The 10,866-nt window shown below is 40.9% G+C and overlaps 1 long non-coding RNA gene across 2 annotated transcripts; it reads right to left on the reverse strand.

The window, feature by feature from the left end:
• Window positions 1–9,793: 9,793 nt before the first annotated feature.
• On the reverse strand, window positions 9,794–10,619 carry LOC127931889 (uncharacterized). Of its 2 annotated transcripts, none has more exons than XR_008143369.1 (3): window positions 10,416–10,619; window positions 10,196–10,375; window positions 9,794–9,962 (listed from the first exon to the last, which is right to left on the reverse strand). It is a non-coding gene; the product is annotated as an uncharacterized LOC127931889 (long non-coding RNA). The 2 variants fall into 2 exon arrangements; XR_008143368.1 differs by having other exon boundaries at window positions 9,794–9,982.
• Between the last annotated feature and the right edge of the window lie 247 nt (window positions 10,620–10,866).

Consider the following 10,866-nt stretch of genomic DNA (forward strand, 5'->3'; position numbering starts at 1 on the left):
AGATCTGTCTTTGACTTCACTACTGTTGGTCATGTGACATGTTTTCTCAACTCTGATTCGCAGAGAATTTCTCTTTCTCTGATTCGTGAAGATAATACGGTGTTATTCCGCATTTGTCCGCTTGGGGGCGGTAAAACACTGCTGGAAAGACCACATCGAATTTTATTAATGAATTAATTTAACCTTTTATTAACTAGGCAAGTCAGTTTAAGAACAAATTCTTATTTACAATGACGGCCTACCGAATGTCAAAGGGCCTCCTGCGGGGATGGGGTCCTGGGAACGAAATATAGTAGTCAAAAACATTTCAGCATCTTGTCCATGATGACCTAAAAAGTTATACATTAGTACATTTCTTTGTGGCAGTCATTTTGATACCACCATTTACCCTTTGACCCCGGCGAGAACATTTTATATGTTGCCCCAAACCAAATGAACACATGCTATAGGACATGCTCCATTTACTCTGAGCTATATGACACAAGTTACAATACCTGAGCAGGTACCTCCCTCACCTGGGCAGTAATGGACAACCTCAAGACTGTCAAATCTGTGTTAAAACAGTTGTGTTATTATTTCTGTGAAATTTTCAAGACAAAATTACAGAACTTTAAACATGAAATTAGATTTGAACTTTTAACATCGAATATGTTTTAATCTGTCTATAAATACGTTAAAAGGCCCAAATCCATGCAATTTTAAATGACCTGAAGGAACAGAGAAGCTTAACTGCTTACATAAGCTATTTCTGCTGTTTTCACACATTCATTTCCATGTCTCTGACATACCATTACAGTGATCCCCACCCACACCAGAGAGGAATCACCAGGTGTGTCCCAAACAGAACCCTATTCCCTATATAGTGCACTACTTTAGACCAGAGCACTATATAGTTCACTACTTTAGACCAGAGCCCTAAAGAACCCTATTCCCTATATAGTGCACTACTTTAGACCAGAGCACTATATAGTTCACTACTTGTAACGCCAGGGTAGTGGGTTCGATTCCCGGGACCACCCATACGTAGAATGTATGCACACATGACTGTAAGTCGCTTTGGATAAAAGCGTCAGCTAAATGGCATATATTATATTATTATTATATCAGGGCCCTATAGAACCCTATTCCCTACATAGTGCACTACTTTAGACCAGAGCACTATATAGTTCACTACTTTAGACCAGAGCCCTAAAGAACCCTATTCCCTATATAGTGCACTACTTTAGACCAGAGCCCTATGGAACCCGATTCCCTACATAGTGCACTACTTTAGACCAGAGCCCTATAGAACCCTATTCCCTACGTAGTGCACTACTTTAGACCAGATCCCCATGGGACCTATGAGAGACTGGGACCTATGAGAGACTGGGACCTATGAGAGACTGGGACCTATGAGAGACTGGGACCTATGAGAGACTGGGACCTATGAGGTGTGTTGGTGGAGTGCTGTGTTACCATTACTGTAGCCGGTTAGTTACTGTAGACAGTTAGTTACTGTAGCCAGTTAGTTACTGTAGCCAGTTAGTTCCTGTAGCCAGTTAGTTACTGTAGACAGTTAGTTACTGTAGCCAGTTAGTTACTGTAGCCAGTTAGTTCCTGTAGACAGTTAGTTACTGTAGACAGTTAGTTCCTGTAGTGTAGACAGTTAGTTCCTGTAGACAGTTAGTTCCTGTAGACAGTCAGTTCCTGTAGACAGTTAGTTAGTGTAGCCAGTTAGTTCCTGTAGACAGTTAGTTACTGTAGCCAGTTAGTTCCTGTAGACAGTTAGTTACTGTAGACAGTTAGTTCCTATAGAAAGTTAGTTACTGTAGACAGTTAGTTACTGTAGACAGTTAGTTACTGTAGACAGTTAGTTCATATAGACAGTTAGTTCCTGTAGACAGTTAGTTCCTGTAGACAGTTAGTTACTGTAGCCAGGTAGTTACTGTAGACAGTTAGTTCCTGTAGACAGTTAGTTCATATAGACAGTTAGTTCCTGTAGACAGTTAGTTACTGTAGCCAGTTAGTTACTGTAGACAGTTAGTTCCTGTAGACAGTTAGTTACTGTAGACAGTTAGTTCCTGTAGACAGTTAGTTCCTGTAGACAGTTAGTTCCTGTAGACAGTTAGTTCCTGTAGACAGTTAGTTCCTGTAGACAGTTAGTTACTGTAGACAGTTAGTTCCTATAGACAGTTAGTTCCTGTAGACAGTTAGTTCCTGTAGACAGTTAGTTCCTGTAGACAGTTAGTTCCTGTAGACAGTTAGTTACTGTAGACAGTTAGTTCCTGTAGACAGTTAGTTACTGTAGCCAGTTAGTTACTGTAGACAGTTAGTTCCTGTAGACAGTTAGTTCCTGTAGCCAGTTAGTTCCTGTAGACAGTTAGTTACTGTAGACAGTTAGTTCCTGTAGACAGTTAGTTCCTGTAGACAGTTAGTTACTGTAGACAGTTAGTTACTGTAGACAGTTAGTTCCTATAGAAAGTTAGTTACTGTAGACAGTTAGTTCCTGTAGACAGTTAGTTACTGTAGCCAGTTAGTTCCTGTAGACAGTTAGTTACTGTAGCCAGTTAGTTACTGTAGACAGTTAGTTCCTGTAGACAGTTAGTTCCTGTAGACAGTCAGTTCCTGTAGACAGTTAGTTAGTGTAGCCAGTTAGTTCCTGTAGACAGTTAGTTACTGTAGCCAGTTAGTTCCTGTAGACAGTTAGTTACTGTAGACAGTTAGTTCCTGTAGACAGTTAGTTCCTGTAGACAGTTAGTTCCTGTAGACAGTTAGTTCCTGTAGACAGTTAGTTCCTGTAGACAGTTAGTTACTGTAGACAGTTAGTTCCTGTAGTGTAGACAGTTAGTTCCTGTAGACAGTTAGTTACTGTAGACAGTTAGTTACTGTAGACAGTTAGTTCATATAGACAGTTAGTTCCTGTAGAAAGTTAGTTCCTGTAGACAGTTAGTTACTGTAGCCAGTTAGTTACTGTAGACAGTTAGTTCCTGTAGACAGTTAGTTCCTGTAGCCAGTTAGTTACTGTAGACAGTTAGTTCCTGTAGACAGTTAGTTCCTGTAGACAGTTAGTTACTGTAGACAGTTAGTTCCTGTAGCCAGTTAGTTACTGTAGACAGTAATTACTGTAACCAGTTAGTTACTGTAGACAGTTAGTTACTGTAGCCAGTTAGTCACTGTAGCCAGTTAGTTACTGTAACCAGTTAGTTACTGTAGACAGTTAGTTACTGTAGCCAGTTAGTCACTGTAGCCAGTTAGTTAATGCAGCCAGTTAGTTCCTGTAGACAGTTAGTTACTGTAGCCAGTTAGTTCCTGTAGACAGTTAGTTCCTGTAGACAGTTAGTTCCTGTAGACAGTTAGTTACTGTAGACAGTTAGTTCCTATAGACAGTTAGTTCCTGTAGACAGTTAGTTCCTGTAGACAGTTAGTTCCTGTAGCCAGTTAGTTACTGTAGACAGTAATTACTGTAACCAGTTAGTTACTGTAGACAGTTAGTTACTGTAGCCAGTTAGTCACTGTAGCCAGTTAGTTACTGTAACCAGTTAGTTACTGTAGACAGTTAGTTACTGTAGCCAGTTAGTCACTGTAGCCAGTTAGTTAATGCAGCCAGTTAGTTCCTGTAGACTGTCTGATGTCTGGTTAGATGTCAGGTTAGATGTCTGGTTAGAGTTCTGGATAGATGTCTGGTTAGATGTCAGTCTGATGTCAGGTTAGATGTCTGGTTTAGATGTCAGTCTGATGTTAGGTTAGATGTCTGGTTAGATGTCTGGTTAGATGTCAGGTTAGATGTCAGTCTGATGTCAGGTTAGATGTCTGGTTCGATGTCTGGTTAGATGTCAGTCTGATGTCAGGTTAGATGTCTGGTTAGATGTCTGGTTAGATGTCAGGTTAGATGTCAGGTTAGATGTCTGGTTAGATGTCAGTCTGATGTCTGGTTAGATGTCAGTCTGATGTCTGGCAAGATGTCAGTCTGATGTCTGGTTAGATGTCTGGTTAGATGTCAGTCTGATGTCTGGTTAGATGTCAGGTTAGATGTCTGGTTAGATGTCTGGTTAGATGTCAGGTTAGATGTCTGGTTAGAGGTCTGGTTAGATGTCAGGTTAGATGTCAGGTTAGATGTCAGGTTAGATGTCTGGTTAGATGTCTGGTTAGATGTCAGGTTAGATGTCAGGTTAGATGTCAGGTTAGATGTCTGGTTAGATGTCAGGTTAGATGTCTGGTTAGATGTCAGTCTGATGTCTGGTTAGATGTCTGGTTTAGATGTCAGTCTGATATCTGGTTAGATGTCTGGTTAGATGTTTTAGATGTCAGTCTGATGTTGGTTAGATGTTAGATGTCTGGTTAGATGTCTGGTTAGATGTCTGGTTAGATGTCAGTCTGATGTCTGGTTAGATGTCAGGTTAGATGTCAGTCTGATGTCAGGTTAGATGTCTGGTTTAGATGTCAGTCTGATGTTAGGTTAGATGTCTGGTTAGATGTTAGGTCAGGTTAGATGTCTGGTTAGATGTCAGGTTAGATGTCAGTCTGATGTCTGGTTAGGTTAGATGTCTGGTTCTGATGTCTGGTTAGATGTCAGTCTGATGTCAGGTTAGATGTCTGGTTAGATGTCTGGTTAGATGTCAGGTTAGATGTCTGGTTAGATGTCAGTCTGATGTCTGGTTAGATGTCAGTAGTTAGGTTATGTCTGGTTAGATGTCAGGTTAGATGTCTGGTTAGATGTCAGTCTGATGTCTGGTTAGATGTCAGTCTGATGTCTGGTTAGATGTCTGGTTAGAGTTCTGGATAGATGTCTGGTTAGATGTCAGTCTGATGTCTGGTTAGATGTCAGGTTAGATGTCTGGATAGATGTCAGGTTAGATGTCTGGTTAGATGTCAGTCTGATGTCTGGTTAGATGTCAGTCTGTTGTCAGGTTAGATGTCAGGTTAGATGTCACGTTAGATGTCTGGTTAGATGTCAGTCTGATGTCAGGTTAGATGTCTGGTTAGATGTCTGGTTAGATGTCAGTCTGATGTCTGGTTAGATGTCAGGTTAGATGTCTGGTTAGATGTCAGTCTGATGTCTGGTTAGATGTCAGGTTAGATGTCAGGTTAGATGTCTGGTTAGATGTCAGTCTGATGTCAGGTTAGATGTCAGTCTGATGTCTGGTTAGATGTCTGGTTAGATGTCAGTCTGATGTCAGGTTAGATGTCTGGTTTAGATGTCAGTCTGATGTTAGGTTAGATGTCTGGTTAGATGTCAGGTGAGATGTCTGGTTAGATGTCAGTCTGTTGTCAGGTTAGATGTCAGGTTAGATGTCAGGTTAGATGTCTGGTTAGATGTCAGTCTGATGTCAGGTTAGATGTCTGGTTAGATGTCTGGTTAGATGTCAGTCTGATGTCTGGTTGTCAGAGATGTCTGGGTTGGATAGATGTCTGGTTAGATGTCAGTCTGATGTCTGGTTAGATGTCTGGTTAGATGTCAGGTTTAGATGTCAGTCTGATGTCAGGTTAGATGTCAGGTTAGATGTCTGGTTAGATGTCAGTCTGATGTCTGGTTAGATGTCTGGTTAGATGTCAGTCTGATATCTGGTTAGATGTCTGGTTAGATGTCAGTCTGATGTCTGGTTAGATGTCAGGTTAGATGTCAGGTTAGATGTCTGGTTAGATGTCAGTCTGATGTCAGGTTAGATGTCAGGTTAGATGTCTGGTTAGATGTCAGTCTGATGTCTGGTTAGATGTCTGGTTAGATGTCAGTCTGATATCTGGTTAGATGTCAGGTTTAGATGTCAGTCTGATGTTAGGTTAGATGTCTGGTTAGATGTCTGGTTAGATGTCAGTCTGATGTCTGGTTAGATGTCAGGTTAGATGTCTGGTTAGAGTTCTGGATAGATGTCTGGTTAGATGTCAGTCTGATGTCAGGTTAGATGTCTGGTTTAGATGTCAGTCTGATGTCTGGTTAGATGTCTGGTTAGATGGCAGGTTAGATGTCAGTCTGATGTCAGGTTAGATGTCTGGTTCGATGTCTGGTTAGATGTCAGTCTGATGTCTGGCAGGTTAGATGTCTGGTTAGATGTCTGGTTAGATGTCAGGTTGATGTCTGGTTAGATGTCAGGTTAGATGTCAGGTTAGATGTCTGGTTAGATGTCTGGTTAGATGTCTGGTTAGATGTCAGTCTGATGTCTGGTTAGATGTCTGGTTAGATGTCTGGTTAGATGTCAGGTTAGATGTCTGGTTAGATGTCAGGTTAGATGTCTGGTTAGATGTCAGTCTGATGTCTGGTTAGATGTCAGTCTGTCAGGTTAGATGTCAGGTTAGATGTCTTATATGTCTGGTTAGATGTCAGTCTGATGTCTGGTTAGATGTCTGGTTAGATGTCTGGTTAGATGTCAGTCTGATGTCTGGTTAGATGTCAGGTTAGATGTCTGGTTAGATGTCAGTCTGATATCAGGTTAGATGTCAGGTTAGATGTCTGGTCAGATGTCAGTCTGATGTCTGGTTAGATGTCTGGTTAGATGTCAGTCTGATATCTGGTTAGATGTCAGGTTTAGATGTCAGTCTGATGTTAGGTTAGATGTCTGGTTAGATGTCTGGTTAGATGTCTGGTTAGATGTCAGTCTGATGTCTGGTTAGATGTCTGGTTAGATGTCTGGTTAGAGTTCTGGATAGATGTCTGGTTAGATGTCAGTCTGATGTCAGGTTAGATGTCTGGTTTAGATGTCAGTCTGATGTTAGGTTAGATGTCTGGTTAGATGTCAGGTTAGATGTCTGGTTAGATGTCAGGTTAGAGGTCTGGTTAGATGTCAGGTTAGATGTCAGGATAGATGTCAGGTTAGATGTCAGGTTAGATGTCAGGTTAGATGTCAGGTTAGATGTCTGGATAGATGTCAGGTTAGATGTCTGGTTAGATGTCAGTCTGATGTCTGGTTAGATGTCAGTCTGTTGTCAGGTTAGATGTCAGGTTAGATGTCACGTTAGATGTCTCGTTAGATGTCAGTCTGATGTCTGGTTAGATGTCAGGTTAGATGTCTGGTTAGATGTCAGTCTGATGTCTGGTTAGATGTCTGGTTTAGATGTCAGTCTGATGTTAGGTTAGATGTCTGGTTAGATGTCTGGTTAGATGTCTGGTTAGATGTCAGTCTGATGTCAGGTTAGATGTCTGGTTAGATGTCAGGTTAGATGTCTGGTTAGATGTCAGTCTGATGTCTGGTTAGATGTCTGGTTAGATGTCAGGTTAGATGTCTGGTTAGATGTCAGGTTAGATGTCTGGTTAGATGTCAGTCTGTTGTCAGGTTAGATGTCTGGTTAGATGTCAGGTTAGATGTCTGGTTAGATGTCAGTCTGTTGTCAGGTTAGATGTCAGGTTAGATGTCAGTCTGATGTCAGGTTAGATGTCTGGTGAGATGTCTGGTTAGATGTCAGTTTAATGTCTGGTTAGATGTCAGGTTAGATGTCTGGTTAGATGTCAGTCTGATGTCTGGTTAGATGTCAGGTTAGATGTCAGGTTAGATGTCTGGTTAGATGTCAGTCTGATGTCAGGTTAGATGTCAGGTTAGATGTCTGGTTAGATGTCAGTCTGATGTCTGGTTAGATGTCTGGTTAGATGTCAGTCTGATATCTGGTTAGATGTCAGGTTTAGATGTCAGTCTGATGTTAGGTTAGATGTCTGGTTAGATGTCTGGTTAGATGTCTGGTTAGATGTCAGTCTGAGGTCTGGTTAGATGTCAGGTTAGATGTCTGGTTAGAGTTCTGGATAGATGTCTGGTTAGATGTCAGTCTGATGTCAGGTTAGATGTCTGGTTTAGATGTCAGTCTGATGTTAGGTTAGATGTCTGGTTAGATGTCTGGTTAGATGTCAGGTTAGATGTCAGTCTGATGTCAGGTTAGATGTCTGGTTAGATGTCTGGTTAGATGTCAGTCTGATGTCAGGTTAGATGTCTGGTTAGATGTCTGGTTAGATGTCAGGTTAGATGTCAGGTTAGGTGTCTGGTTAGATGTCAGGTTAGATGTCTGGTTAGATGTCAGTCTGATGTCTGGTTAGATGTCAGTCTGATGTCTGGTTAGATGTCTGGTTAGAGTTCTGGATAGATGTCTGGTTAGATGTCAGTCTGATGTCTGGTTAGATGTCAGTCTGATGTCTGCCAAGATGTCAGTTTGATGTCTGGTTAGATGTCAGTCTGATGTCTGGTTAGATGTCAGGTTAGATGTCTGGTTAGATGTCAGGTTAGATGTCTGGTTAGATGTCAGGTTAGATGTCAGGTTAGATGTCTGGTTAGATGTCAGTCTGATGTCTGGTTAGATGTCAGTCTGTTGTCAGGTTAGATGTCAGGTTAGATGTCACGTTAGATGTCTGGTTAGATGTCAGTCTGATGTCTGGTTAGATGTCAGTCTGTTGTCAGGTTAGATGTCAGGTTAGATGTCACGTTAGATGTCTGGTTAGATGTCTGGTTAGATTTCAGTCTGATGTCTGGTTAGATGTCTGGTTAGATGTCTGGTTAGATGTCAGTCTGATGTCTGGTTAGATGTCTGGTTAGATGTCAGTCTGATATCTGGTTAGATGTCAGGTTTAGATGTCAGTCTGATGTCTGGTTAGATGTCAGGTTAGATGTCTGGTTAGATGTCAGTCTGATGTCTGGTTAGATGTCAGGTTAGATGTCTGGTTAGAGTTCTGGATAGATGTCTGGTTAGATGTCAGGTTAGATGTCAGTCTGATGTCTGGTTAGATGTCTGGTTAGATGTCAGTCTGATGTCTGGTTAGATGTCAGGTTAGATGTCTGGTTAGATGTCAGTCTGATGTCTGGTTAGATGTCAGGTTAGATGTCTGGTTAGATGTCAGTCTGATATCTGGTTAGATGTCTGGTTAGATGTCAGTCTGATGTCTGGTTAGATGTCTGGTTAGATGTCTTTAGATGTCAGTCTGATGTTGGTTAGATGTCTGGTTAGATGTCTGGTTAGATGTCAGTCTGATGTCTGGTTAGATGTCTGGTTGATGTCTGGTTAGATGTCAGGTTGATGTCTGGTCTGATGTCTGGTTAGATGTCTGGTTTAGATGTCAGTCTGATGTCTGGTTAGATGTCTGGTTAGATGTCAGGTTAGATGTCTGGTTGATGTTAGGTTGATGTCTGGTTAGATGTCTGGTTAGATGTCAGTCTGATGTCTGGTTAGATGTCAGGTTTGTCTGGTTAGATGTCAGTCTGATGTTGGTTAGATGTCTGGTTAGATGTCTGGTTAGATGTCTGGTTAGATGTCAGTCTGATGTCTGGTTAGATGTCAGGTTAGATGTCTGGTTGATTCTGGTTAGATGTCTGGTTTAGATGTCAGTCTGATGTCAGGTTAGATGTCTGGTTTAGATGTCAGTCTGATGTTAGGTTAGATGTCTGGTTAGATGTCAGGTTGATGTCTGGTTAGATGTCAGGTTAGATGTCTGGTTAGATGTTCTGGTTAGATGTCTGGTTAGATGTCAGTCTGATGTCAGGTTAGATGTCTGGTTTAGATGTCAGTCTGATGTTAGGTTAGATGTCTGGTTAGATGTCTGGTTAGATGTCAGGTTAGATGTCAGTCTGATGTCAGGTTAGATGTCTGGTTAGATGTCAGTCTGATGTCAGGTTAGATGTCAGGTTAGATGTCAGGTTAGATGTCAGTTTAGATGTCTGGTTAGATGTCTGGTTAGATGTCAGTCTGATGTCTGGATAGATGTCTGGTTAGATGTCAGTCTGATGTCTGGTTAGATGTCAGTCTGGTGTCTGGCAAGATGTCAGTCTGATGTCTGGTTAGATGTCTGGTTAGATGTCAGTCTGATGTCTGGTTAGATGTCTGGTTAGATGTCAGGTTAGATGTTGTGTTATAAACCTACCTGTTGTGTTATAAACCTACCTGTTGTGTTATAAACCTACCTGTTGTGTTAACCAACCTGTGGTGTTATAAACCTACCTGTTGTGTTATAAACCTACCTGTTGTGGTATAAACCTACCTGTTGTGGTATAAACCTACCTGTTGTGTTATAAACACACCTGTTGTGTTATAAACCTACCTGTTGTGTTATAAACCTATCTGTTGTGTTATAAACACACCTGTTGTGTTATAAACCTACCTGTGGTTTTATAAACCTACCTGTTGTGTTATAAACATACCTGTTGTGTTATAAACCTACCTGTTGTGTTATAAACCCACCTGTTGTGTTATAAACCTACCTGTTGTGTTATAAACCTACCTGTTGTGTTATAAACCCTGTTGTGTTATAAACCTGTTGTGTTATAAACCTACCTGTTGTGTTATAAACCTACCTGTTGTGTTATAAACCTACCTGTTGTGTTATAAACCTACCTGTTGTGTTATAAACCTACCTGTTGTGTTATAAACACACCTGTTGTGTTATAAACCTACCTGTTGTGTTATAAACCTACCTGTTGTGTTATAAACCTACCTGTTGTGTTATAAACACACCTGTTGTGTTATAAACACACCTGTTGTGTTATAAACCTACCTGTTGTGTTATAAACCTACCTGTTGTGTTATAAACCTACCTGTTGTGTTATAAACCTACCTGTTGTGTTATAAACCTACCTGTTGTGTTATAAACACACCTGTTGTGTTATAAACCTACCTGTTGTGTTATAAACCTACCTGTTGTGTTATAAACCTACCTGTTGTGTTATAAACCTACCTGTTGTGTTATTAACATAATTGTTGTGTGATAGACAAACAATTAAATCTCTCTCTCTGTTATAATATAACAGATGATGGAGGAGTTCCTCAACAGGAAAACCCAGCGTACTACTGAACTATTTTTGAGAAATGCTTCTTATTGAACAAAAATAACAGCCAAACCACAAAAGCATGAATTCCTCCTCAGTCAAGTCTTCACACCCAGTGAATGCGGTTCTGAGAGAGAGTGGGCGTACGTTCTCTATGCAT

The sequence above is a fragment of the Oncorhynchus keta genome, chromosome 9 (genome assembly GCF_023373465.1).
Source record: "Oncorhynchus keta strain PuntledgeMale-10-30-2019 chromosome 9, Oket_V2, whole genome shotgun sequence".
Taxonomy (NCBI): Eukaryota; Metazoa; Chordata; class Actinopteri; order Salmoniformes; family Salmonidae; genus Oncorhynchus; species Oncorhynchus keta.